The sequence below is a fragment of the Drosophila montana genome, unplaced genomic scaffold, assembly GCF_035044405.1.
Source record: "Drosophila montana isolate Dmon_TW-CO22-7 unplaced genomic scaffold, ASM3504440v1 contig_198_1, whole genome shotgun sequence".
In the NCBI taxonomy this organism is placed as follows: domain Eukaryota; kingdom Metazoa; phylum Arthropoda; class Insecta; order Diptera; family Drosophilidae; genus Drosophila; species Drosophila montana.
The window spans coordinates 280,490-294,297 of record NW_026996907.1 but is presented as its reverse complement, the minus strand read 5'-3'; the positions used below and the strand labels follow the sequence as shown (position 1 = coordinate 294,297).

Sequence of the window (13,808 nt, the reverse complement as noted above, 5' to 3'; positions counted from 1 at the left end):
GCATGCACTCGCGATAAAATAAAAAATAAACCGAGAAGGCAAGCAGGATAATAGAAATATTTTAACTATAAATATAAATAACGCAGGTGTTTTAGTAAAATCAAAACAAAACGGAGCAAAAAAAAAAACACGTCTGTCCGCTTCAAAGAGGAGAACGAATTCTGAAGTTTCTACTTATGTGCGTGATAATGACTAGTTTTCGTGTGGGGTGATTTTAATTTACCGAACATCTCTTTGTTATTATTCACCGCCAACAATTACGATATACTTTCAGCACAGCATGACTTTTTCGTTGTTTCAAATCAATTCAATTTCTAATAATTTAAATAGAATACTGATTTAACAATGATAACCTTAATGCCAATGTGTGAAGGGCCCCACCTCTATTTTTTCCTAAGGATGCATATCATCCTACTTTTGGAGGAGGCAATGTCCAATTGTAATCCTAGTCCTGATTCATTCGCACAGGAAACTTTTTCTTGCCTTATCAACGTATTCATGCAACTGATTGGTCATACTTTTTGACGCGGTTGATATGAATACTCTTAATGCTCTAAACTGTGTTTATAACACGCTAAATTCCCTTTTAGATGAATGTATTCCCAATTTAATCCCATCGCCTTCTTCTTCTATCTTAAGAATTTTCAATGCTTTAGAATTATCTAACTCGTTTCAAAAGGCAAGTTGCTCAGAGTCGAGACTTTAAACTTGAAGCGTAATTTTCAACTTTGCCAACCTCTTTGAAGTTTTTTTTTTGAATCGACTTACCATACAACTTGACCTTTTTGCGACTATGGTGTTCGGCCAACCAATTGCATCAAAATTGTGTATGTTTATGACCTTTAATCGAACTAGGTCTTTTCATGTTACCTATACAATCGACAATACTCTTTTGCCACATGTACTAACATTTAAAACCTACGGGTTATTTTGATTCTAAGCTTAGATTCATTAAACGTTGGTCTAAGGAGTTTAACGTCTCGTTTGAGTACTGCACATGTATCTGGTCCCCGCAGTATAATTTATTTATTTATTAATTATGTTCGACAAAAGCGAGTGTCTTTCAAAATTATTCAATACATCAAATTAGAAGATTAAATGCTAAAAGCCCAATTAGAATACCCAATTTTCTAATAGCATCACCGACCAATGGAGGTGTTTTATTTGCCCGTCCGGGCAGCTATGCCCCTTTTCATAGCTAATTGTGACGCTTCCCGAAAGTTTCCTGAAAGCAACGATTTTATAGGGGAGCGCAAAAAGAATTGTGCATAGCGTAGTTTGTTGTGCACGTTAGTAGGAATAAGGAGCGATAATTCCTGATAGGTCTAGACGGAACAAAGAATTGAAGACGTCCCAACAGAAAAGAAAAATCGATGACGCCAACAACCGACTTATGTAGGAAGACAACACCGAGGATTATCCTACGGTTGGTTAACGACGGAAGATTAAGAAGAACAAGCCTGCTGGAGTAGGATGGCAACCGAAGATTGGGGTATCAATTTAAATCCCTTAAGGCAAAAAGCAGAAATTACTTATGAACAGATTCAATACGATCCTGGCTATTGTTATACTGCGGACAACATATGCAAGCGAACAAGAGAGATGTATAGGAGTTTCGTTATAAAAGTATCGTTAAACACTTTAGACCATCGTTTAATGAATACAAGTACACCTTTTGCCTAATTAACGATAATATCTATATGAAAATTGAAGCAGAGTTTGGAATCAAAAAGATCGCCTGGCTCCTCAACTGTTAGAGTACGTTACAATGAAGTAATATCGATTGTATAACTGACAACATAAGGTGCAATACGATTGAAGGTCATAAACATACACTTTGAACAATTAAGATGCAATTGATTGGTCGAACACCAAAGATGCATAGTGATATACGAGAGGGGAGATCGTTTGTAAAAATAACAAAGAGTAAAAGTCCAAGAGGAACACCGGAAGTAACGCCAACCTGATTTGAGGTAGTCAGCCTAAGTATTACTCTTTGGGTTCCACCTTTTAAATAAGAACAAAACCAAAGCAAAAGAGACTGAGGGAAACCTAAACGGTCAAGTTTAAGAAGAAAAATATCATGGTGCACAGAGTCAAACGCCTTACTAAAGTCAAGATAAATGACATCAGTTTGCATTTTAGGAAGGAAAGCATAATTTACCAAGGAAGTAAATTCAAGCAAATTGGTCGTAGTTGGCCGAGTCTTTACGAACCCATGTTGAACAGGGGAGACAACTGATTTGCAGAAATGCTGCAAATTAGAAGTGATTATTTTGAAACAAAAAAGGGATAGCGCACAGTTTTGCAATGCCCCTGTAATTTTGTATATCAGACTTTCCATCTTTCTTGTGGAGTAGCATGGCTATAAGATTCTTTCCAAAGAGATGGACAAATATAAGATTCAAGGGATAGATTAAATAGCTTTAGCAATAGTGGAAGAAGGAAAGAACTACACTCCTTCAGTAGACACCTAGCAATATTGTCAGGCCAAGGAGAGAAAGAAGATTATAAAGAATTTATAGCAGAAATGAGAGAGGAATGGGAAATAATAGGATCAAGTATAGAACTAAAGGAAGTAATAGAACTAAAGGAAGTAATATTATAGGGGTAAGAAATATTATTAGGACAATTGCAAATTGCCTTTTGCAACGAGTAAGAGAATTCTCAGAGCACTGAGAGTTCAGAAAAAAGAAGTTCGATTTGACTATGGAATATTTAGCCAAGTCAATATTTAAACCAGACTTATTTAAATATTAGGATTTAATATTTTTAAGGTTTGATAGTCTGGGAATAAACCAGATGGGATTACAAACATATAAAATGGAGTTCAGGGTGTTATTAAAAAAAATTAATATCAATATTCATTTCAACCGAGTCATATAAAAAAGACCAATCGTTGCATGAATACGTTGATTAAGCAAGGAATAGTTTCCTCTGCGAAAGCAACGGTGGGGCTTATTGGTAGCTAATGAATGTGAAATAGGAGGATTGCAATTGAATATTGCAACCTCTAAAGTAGGATGATATACATCCTCAGGAAGAGATAAAGGAGGGGACCTGGACACATTAGCAATAAGGTAGTCGTTAACAAATACAAGATCAAGTGTTCTATTCAAATGATTATGAATTGAATTGATTTGAAACAACGTAAGGGCAAGCATGCAATCTATAAAGTCATTCTTAGCTAAAGGTACTAGATCATTTTCGGCAATGAATAATGACCCGGAGATCTTCGGTAAATTAAAACCACCCAACACTGTAAAAGTTCATTATAACGCACGTGTGAAAAAACTTCTTTACTCCAAGTAAAATGATTCATATAAACTTGAATATCAGAAAAAGGAGGAAATTAGGAGTATGTAATATAGATATCGCGTGATGGAAGAGACACTTTAACTGAGACAATCTCAGCGTCAGTCCGGGTAGTAAAACAGAATAGTTCTGACTGGAAAATGACTTTAACGGCAATTAATACCCCAACCAACTAAAGTCGACCGATCATATCTATGTACAATTAAATTGTTCGAAAAACAACAGACAAAATAGGAGCTGATGGGGTTGAAGATAAAACAGGAGTTTTACTTTTAACAATCTGGGCTAGATTGCGAGCAGGTCTATCTTTGCGGCCAGAAGTTGACGGGACTGAAGCATTTTCGTTGACTGAGGCAGGATCAACTGCAGGGACTACTGGGACTACTACAGGGGATACAATAGGGGTTAAAATTAAGCAATCACTAGGAGAAGGCGATACAGACAACATTGGAGATAAATCTAAGTTGTTAGGGAGGCACAAAAGAGGCATAGGTGTATGGACCGACAGAGAGGGCGACGGAGGAGACTCGAATTTGTATTTGCTAAGCAACTCGAAACTCGAGTCAAAGTTACTTGAGAGCTGCTTAGCCACATTATTAGGTTTTAAAAATTGATTTCTCACAGAATTATACATTCTAGAGAAATCAATTTGCTTGTCGATGCATTCTGGGCACGACCAACGCAAGCCTTGGAAGTCTTGCAACACTTTATCAATTCTTTATTTTAAATTATATGAGCTGTTTGATTTGGTGCACTGGCTTTATTCCTAACTATCCTTATTTTTATTTTCAACAGCTTATTTAACCAGATCTTGTATAGCTTTCAGTGAAGTTGAAGGCTTCCCACTCGTCACAGATGTAAGCTGTGGGATTGTGCTATTGGGAATCAACATTTTTGGCACTTACAACTGTACTTAAAAGTCTGAATTGGTCGAAAAAAAAGTTTTAACTTGGAAAAATATTCTGTACTCCAAGATATTTTTAATAAACTTAGCATTTCTAGCTTTACTAATCTCAAAGCCCTGTCAAAGCCGTTAGATAAGTGTTAACACCGGCAATCTTTGATATGCCGCCGATAGCAACTTTCTCGTTTTATTCTACTCTTGTAGAACGAATAGCCAAAAAATGTATATAGCAAGGAAACAAATATATTCGTCCCTATATATGTATATATATATTAGTATATAGTATAGTATATATATTCTATATCAGAGTAAGCAGTCGAGGTAATATAGCCATGTCCGACTGGGAAGTCGTCTTACTATTTGAAAGCTATCGTCTTGAAGCTTAGTCAAAACCTTCCGTAAAAACGGTATCCACAAAATAAGCACCCGCCTACCTCTATTATACAAAAAATGTCAACCTGCACAAGAATCATCAACAATCTGGACTAGATTGCGCGCAGGTCTATCTTTGCGGCCAGAAGATGACGGTGCTGAAGCAGTTTCGCTGACGGGCAGGATCGACTACAGGGACGACTCTAGGGGATACCACAGAGGTAATATTTGGATAATCGCTTGAAGGCGATAATGACAGCATTGGGGATAAATCCATGAATACATCACTAACTATGAATTTACCTCCCACGAGCGTTTGTGGAAGCTTTGGGAGAGACGTCAGGAACTCTCTGGTTGGCGAATCTTTAGGAAACGACATCAACGATGCACAAGTCAGGGGCTAATCTGAACAATCCACAGCTATGTATTCCTCCAACATAACCTTTAGCAAATGGACAGGCGTCAGACAAGTTTTGTTTTTCGAGGACTTCCGTAGGAAGGCAACTGATAAAATCCCGATACTGCAGTAGGTTCAACAACATATAACCAACTTGGAGCGACTTTTTCTTAATGTTTTTATACCCACTCTCTTCGGGGAGGGTCAATGTATAATATGCATTGAACAAGGAAGAATAATTTACAATTCTACTTTCCTGGATCTGACATTGACCCTTACAATCCTTCAAACAAATGTGATGCCGCATTCTTTTTTGCAACGCAGTTTTGAGAGTATCCTACATCACCTTGCCTACTCAGAGCGAGCTTTACTTAAGAATATATTCCGAACCTTTGCAGGAGTGTCAATGTGGGACTCATACATAAACAGAGCAATCGTCCTTTAGATCCCATCGACCATTATTATCTTAAGACTCAAAAACGTTGTCTTGGTCAGCGGCGACGGAATATTGCCTCAACGTCGAAAAGCCCAACATGCTAGGCGTACGCTACAACCCGGTCACTCGCACCATCCGCAACTGAAAGTAAAGAGGATCAGGTACACCGACGTCACCAGCTCAGCTACGACCACGACAAGCGACACGCAGCTCAGCAAGGACAAATCCGGACTACCCCAAGTTCCAAGCATCACAAATTACAAACTCATCGCACGAACGTGCGCGTTGATGCCAATGCACATTATACTCCGCAGTCTGCCGCGACCTTCAGAGATCCGTCGGGTGCCGTCGCTTTAGGCGAGCAAGGTCATAAGCTTATGAAAGAGGCTCTCATGTCGAAGGACTGTCAAACGTCCAGAAATACGGCGACACAATACTCCATCCAAAGCGTCTGCAAACCAAAATATGAGAGGGCAGAATTGAGACTAATGGACCTGTATGACTGCTTCTTTTTTTTTGTCGTCATAAGGAGAGGGTTTGCTTATATTTTTGTGTTAAATAGAGTACACTGCTTTTATCGTTAGCGATGAGCTGAAGCTTCGCACATTTAGATAGTTTGATTTTTATATTCATATTCTGAGATTCCGATTTTCAGGGTTGATAACGAAGAATATCCAGATTTATTTACGTGTTAACAAATTTTCAATTTTTTGTTTGTTGCAAAAAAACACAGAAACCCAAAATCAATCCTCTAAAATACATACATACATACATCATACATCATCTACAAATAAATTTCGGCGCCAAATTACGGTTTTAATCATTCTAGCTTTCTTGTATACAAAACACAAGTACACACTCACATACGCAGCGGAGCTCCGTACCATAGGCAGAGCCATAAGATTGGCATCGAAATTTGTGTAGTCACAGAGCCGAAGACTTGCTTTCAAAAGGCATTTTTTTTTTTTGGGTACGAACAGTGGGAAGTATTTTTTTCCATTTACCATTTCCCGATTTTCGATATAGATTTTTATAGACTGCATGACAATGGGGCAAGTTACCGATAATTGTAAACAAACCTGTACAAAGCGGCATTTAATAGGAACTACGTTCAAGTTGCTAATTCTTATAGGTTCTGAGATCCACGCGTTCATACATATGGACGGATGAACATGCCTAGATCGACTCAGCATTTGATGCTAAACAATTTTTTTTTGCCTGTTGCTTTGCATACATTTGCACAAAACCATTATACCCTTTTTACACACTTTCAATAAGTTCAGGGTCCTAAAATCATCACATAAAAGTAAGCAAGCAAACTTTTATGTTAAAATCGATTCTACCCCATTGACTGCGCCTTTTTCATATGAAATTTCGAATATTAATCTAATATCTTTAAGTTCACATCCAAAATTCGATTTTACATAGATATTTGAAAAATAGTTTGAAGCCCATCAAAGGAGGAGTAGGATGAGATGGTAAACAAAAATTAGCACACAACCATTTTCTAGCAGTTCTGGGTGAAAAAATATCGACTCCTCCATTGACTGTCAGTTAACAAAAACGCAAAATAACGCAAAATAAAAAATTTACGGTAAATCAAGTTCCAATTGTTTTAAATTGTATTTTTTATGCCGAAATGTACGCAAGTGTATATAACAGGTAGAAGGAAGCATATCCGACCCAATAAAGTGTGTATGTATGCATTAAAGTGTGTATATAATATATGTATTAATGAACATAAATACGTATGCATTTTCAAATGATATCAACAGAGCGCATATTTTTACAAAATATAGTGCATAATGTATTATGCTGGTAAAAACTGCTGGTGCGAATTGTATTAATGTATAACGAAATTCTTGCAATTTACGCTAGCTGCCGCAAACACGTGTCAACATAAGCACACGTTTTGTTTAATAACTTATGTGTTTCTTAACAGATCTTGATGAAATTTTCAACAGTAGATCATATGCTTAGAATATTCGTAAATTCTCAAATAGACAATTGCATAAAAATTTGTTTTTTAAAATGGTGTGTAGTTCCAATTGGTTTATTTATTTGATTTAAAGCTATGGTGTGGATGCGGGCGGGTGGCGAACGCGATAAAATGAGAGATACTTGATCTGTATATACTATTCAAATTTGATGCCTCCATCTCTTAAAACCTATAGAATTAGCACAAAAAATATTATTTTGATATCAATTGTTAACAGTTGTTTGGGAACCGGCAAGTTATCAATTATCTCGTACTGCGCTTAAGAGGACCTATGTTCCAAATATGAAGTCAGGTAGCTCTTATAAGTTCTGAGATCCGTGCGTTCATACATACGGACGGACGGAAAGACGGACGGATGGACAGACAGACATGACTAGATCGACTCGGCTGTTGATGCTGATCAAGAACATATATACTCTATGGGGTCGGATATGCTTCCTTCTGCCTACATACATTTGCACAAATATATTTTACCTTTTTTTACCCATTTTTAATAGGTTCATGACATAAAAATTTCGATAGTAAGACCATATGCCAATGGTAGCGTATGACCTGAAGGATGGCAGAGTTTCTAAATAGTTTCAGACATTTAAGTTACTTTTCACAATATACATGTATATATATGAACACATTAGTTTCTCGACTCAATTATGCATATGATTTTTGCATTCAAAATAGTGCATGTAGATTTCGAAAGTAGGAATCGTTTTACAACAACAGTATTGGATTTGGTAGCCAGTCAAAAAAATTAGTTTTGGTAAGATATTCTCTTTTATTAAAATTAAAACTCATCCGTTCATCACAGATCGGAGATAAATCCAATGGTTTATCTTTAAAGCCATATTTATATTGTTTCAATTGAATCCAGCCCCGGTTTACAATTTTCCTTCAGCTTTTTCTGTTTATCTATACCAAGCTATCTAACGACTATCTGTAAAATGATGGCCCTAAAATAATAAATTAAACAAAAAATTAGCATACACTAGATTTTTGTGTCACCCAAGAATTCGAATTGGGTATGAATTTGACAGACAGAAATTCTTAATAATTTTGCGATTTCAATACATCATTTTCACTTATTTACATACAATAGTATTCAAAGAAAGAGGTGACATTTTAAAATTTATTTATTATGATTACATAAACGTATTTAAACTGCTATTATTCCAACAATTCAAACAGTAATTTATTGTATTATATTTGTTTGTACCTTTCTATTTATTAACATGTTCATATACGTATTATTAATAGGTACGTAGTTATGTATTCATACATACATATATGTATGTATAAAGTAATATGTGCTCATCTGAGTTTATACGTTGCAAAAACGAAAGACAATTTGAGACATTTCTCTTATTTTTAAATGTAATGGCAGCGAGTTTGTTATTACACATAATGCATAGTATATACAAGTACGGATGACGGAAAAAAAAACATGAACACATGAACACACACGCACACACACAAACACACACACATATCCAAGCATTTGTATGCGCATACGTATGTTGAATTAAAAACTACTTCACCTTACCTTAATAGAGAGACAGTTGAATATCTGAATTGAAATATGCGGTGATGAATCATCTTTATGCTCTTGGTTGTACTCCTCGTGTGTTGAAGAATTTTCGTCAACTTCATAAAATAGATTTTTTGTGGGAATAGATTCAGCAGTGTCATATCCTATGCTGGGTAGGCTATGTATAATTTGATGCTCGCCCTGACCAATTGATTTAGGTGTTACTCCTTTTTGTAGTTCTACGTCTTGTGTCGTTGATGGTGATTGAAAGTGTAATGTTGTTAAATTAGTTTGCAGACTATTTTTATTTGAAAATATTGGATCAAATTTTTTGGATTCTATAATGCATGGCGGGTTGACAGAGGCAGAAGGCACACTTGGTGTGTAATTGCTTTTGTGAAGATGATTCAATGAGCCCATTTCATTATTGCTTTCCACTGCTGATAACGAGTTATCACATTGACAGCAACATGATTTTGAGTCGAAGGCATTGGATACACATTTTGATAAATTATCATTTATATTGCACTTTTTAAAGTTATGAATATGTTGGTTAAGTTTTTCATTGGGACTTTTTTCACTGTTATATATTTGTAGATCAGCAATATCTTGCTCATTAACCAAAGTGAGGCACAATCGACAAACTTGGCGATACTTATGTGGTACATTATACATAATTATAAGTAATTTTGTTGGTTTACACTTTTGATGGAATTAGAACACCTTTTACTCTTTTGTTATATTTTAAATTATAACTTTAAAACAAATTAGAAAACAAATGTAAACACTATTTATCACTTTTTCATTGTTTTACAATCCACATTCAGTTCACCTAAAACAATTCATTTCTTTAGTTCTTATCTCATGTTTAATTCGTGAACTACTAGTTCTTTTACGCTTTATTGACAGGGCGGTATATTCTCATATATACATTTTTAAGATGACACTAGCCACGTTTCGAAATGTTGTCTGAATTCAATATATATAGAGTTTTAGTATGTTTTCAAAACTGTATACACAGTTGAACTTGTTTTATACTTGCTTGACTTGACTTTTTTATAGCAAATCAAATTTTGATAGCGTTAATACATATTTTCTTATCTTTAATAATACAGTTAATCAACTCAAAAATAAAATACTTTAATACCATCAGTGCAATAGTCGAGACTGCCTGAATAGAATTTTCTACAATTCTACGATCAACATAGGCTTGTACGCAAACGCACCTTTTAGAAAAAAAAAAATTGAAATAAATTATATATGATCATTGGATCATGCCGAACAAAATAAAAAGAACCATCTTTTTATAACCTGAACCCATTAATATGGGTAAAACCTCTATAATGTATGTGTGCAAATGTATTTTGTAACAGGCAGAAAGAATCTCTCCGATCCCATAAAGTATATATATTCTTGATCAGCATCAATAGCCGTATGTATGAACGCAAGGATCTCAGTACCTATAAGAGCTAGAGACGTAGAGCTAGGAACGTAGGTCCTCCTAGTGCCCGCGCAGATCGAGTTTTGTTTCCGATATTCGATGACTTCCCCCTTTCCAAGTAATAGATTAAAATCGATAACGAAATCCTGTTTTTTGAGCAATTTCGGTTAATAATATAAGCTAGAGTCACCAAACTTGACATGTAGCTTCGAAAATAGTATATAGATATCAAGTATCTTTCATGTTATACCTATCACCACCTCCCTGCTTCTACCTCATAGCTATAAATTTAGTAAATAAACCAATTTATGCTGCCCACCAATAAAAGCCACAAGTTAAATGCAATTGACTTTTTGAGAATACACAATTATTCTATAACACAATAAGATGTACTGTAGAAAATTTTATAATCAATTAAGAAACACAGAAATTAATAAGGAAAACTTGTTTTGGCTTTCCAAGCGCAAATTCCTTGTACACACACACATTCATGCGCGTCTGCTATGAATTCTATCAACACCATTGCAATTGCGATTGTATTGTTTTCTGTGCTGCTATTTTAATTCGTGTTTTTTTTCGTTAAGACTCAGTGAACGGTGTGGCTGTTGAGTAGAGGCGGCGGCAAGTAGTGCGTTCTGTTGCGAGTTCGAACCCTAACGAGGAAACCATTTTTTTTTGCTGGTGTGGCTGTTGAGTAGAGGCGTCAGCAGTAATGCTGGCAGTTGCGAGTTCGAACCCTATCAAGGGAACTTTTTTTTTTTAATTTATTTATATTACTAAGAGGGTTCAGGGAATCCCCTAGTCGGGCGCTCCCGACTATAACCTATTACCTCTTTTTTTTATCTCCTTAGCTTTACTTTAATGTTCCCTATATTATGAAAACAACTCAAATTAAATTTATATGAAATTTTACGACACTACTTAGTCCACTATTAAGTCTAATATAAAATATAACAAAGTTAGGGTGACTATGTAAATCGGTCTGGGAGATCGATTAGATGAGACCTCCGCAATCTCCCCCGCGATTGGACTCCTCCAATTGTAAGCCTTTTTAGAAGGCGCCTAGCCAGACAATTTGATTATGGCGCCCCTGACTTTGGGCACTCCTAAGTCTTTTTCCAAACGGAAGTTCACATATACCAGAGGGCACCAGTAAGATGGCGGATTGTTTTTGCCTGAAACATCCTGATTTTCCTAAAGCGGATTTTGCAGCAATACCGTATACTTGAATACCATAACGCCAGGCGGGAGCTATGCAGGATTTGTATAAGCTTACTTTATTTTTTAAAGGTAGCGCATTGCTACTGGTAAGCAGCCTTCTAAATTTGCCTAATCTCCTTTCAGGGCTTCTGTGATACTTGCGATGTGTTTACTTAAGGTCAAACGCCTGTCTAAGTGCACCCCTAGATATATGTAGGTGTTTCGGTGCATCAACAATTGACCACGCAAGAAAACTCCCGGACATGTATCTCATTTGGCGCATTTGTTTAAATTGATGCCGAAGTTCTAACGCCCACAATTCAAATTTGTGGAGGTATTGCTGTATCAGTCGCCTCATAAATGCATTTACTTCTTGCTAGGATGGCAGTGTCATCTGCAAATGTGGCGATGGTTAGGTTATGTGGTTAGGCAATAAAAAGGGTGTAGAGCGTAGTACACTCCCTTGGGGAACCCCAGCCCCGATAGCCTTGATGTTGGACTCGAACCCATCGAGCACTTCCGAAAATGTTCGAATTGATAAGTAACTTCGCAAAATCGAAAAAAGCTTAGGTGGCAACAAAGGCTTGATTTTGCTGAGCAGTCCACCATTCCAGACTCTGTCGAAGGCCTGTTTCATGTCTACTACGTGTTCTTTGGCTTCGAAACCCTCGAGGATGAAATTCACCACCCTATTTAATTATTCTGGTGTGAAATGGGATTTTCTGAACCTTAACTGAGAGGGGGTAATTTTTTCTTTAAGCCTTTCCATGGACAACAGTCTCGCAAGCAGGCAACGTTCGAAGAGTTTGCCAATCATGGGCAACAAACTAGTAGGTCTGTAAGAGTCTAGGGATGAGGGCCTCTTTCCAGCCTTATGGATCATGCATATACTCGCCTTTTTCCATTGCCTTGGAACATGTCCCATTCTCAATACATCATTGAAAATTAGTACTAAAAATAGGATTGCACTGACCGGCATTGCTTTAAGCGGTATGTTGTCAATCCCATCATCACCAGGAGCTTTTCTAGTCTTAAGTCCTGCTATGTAGTCTGAAACTTCGTTGACTGTGATTGGGGAAATTGGGAGGCTTAACTGACCTGGGCTCTCATGTTTGCTGAGCTTGTATTAAAAGGCTTGAAGCGATTCTCTAAGTCTTCGCAGGTTCCCCTGGTGCTCTGGCCCAAGATCCGTCAGGCTTTCTAATCGGAAAGTTGACCTAGATAGTAGTGTGTTTTGTTAATTAATATTAGTGTCTCACCTTTGTTGTTTTCATTTATTCTTCGTTCCAGCTATTTATTTTGATCATCTGTTAGTAGTTACAGCTGTTTGATGTTAATCAATTTTGTAGTTCGTTTGCGATGTTGTTGTAAAGGTCTGTTTTGCTACAGATGTTGAAGCTTGTTGATATTGATTGTGCGGACTGAGGGACAGGGTTGGGACCACCCCTAAGGAACAGTTGAGCCAGCCGTAAAAATATATTGCCCAATTTTTGAAGAAGCACACGGTTTCTTTTAACTTGGAGCGCAAGTCAAAAAAATATATTAAAATGTCAATGTAGGTACAGAGAAAAGTTTATCTTGGCTTAAGGATCCACACCGCGGATGTCTTATATGGCACGAGTAGGTGGCTCATAGCTATTAGTTGTTTTGTCTCATTCAGTGTTCATGTTGGATGTGTACTGACCGTAGTAAGAAGAGCTTCGGAGACTGGTGACCCAGGACGATATAGAATCGAGCCTGCGCCGCATCTGTCACACAGCATACCCCAAGAATGGCCAGAAGAGCGACAGAGACGGATCTTACCTTAGTGTCCATTAGTATGGGGATGTCCATCAGAGTCTAATGGTAGCCGCCATGTTGTTTCTAATTGTTTTGTCTCACTCTGAGTATACGTTGGAAGTGGGCTGGACGCAATTTTAAGAGCTTCGGAGACAGTTGACCCAGGACGATATAGATGCGATCCTGCGCCGCACCAGTCACACAGCATGCCCCAATAGTACCCAGAAGTGCGACAGAAGCCAAATAGCCTTCAAGGAAGCGTTGCTTGGATAATAAATGTTGTCCACAGTCCAGATTGTGCGAAGAATAGTTAGCCTGTGTAATGATTTGTTTTCTCTCACCCCCCGAAGTACATGATCTTTCGCTACAACATGGGAAATTATTTTCGAGAGTCATATTTTGCTGTCGATATTTATTTTATTTCTTTATTCAATTACATAGGT

At 37.0% G+C, this 13,808-nt stretch overlaps 1 pseudogene; it reads right to left on the bottom strand.

Annotated features, from left to right (window-relative positions):
• Positions 1-9,771, bottom strand: part of LOC135426182 (uncharacterized) — a 32,074-nt pseudogene extending 22,303 nt beyond the window's left edge.
• Positions 9,772-13,808: the final 4,037 nt, after the last annotated feature.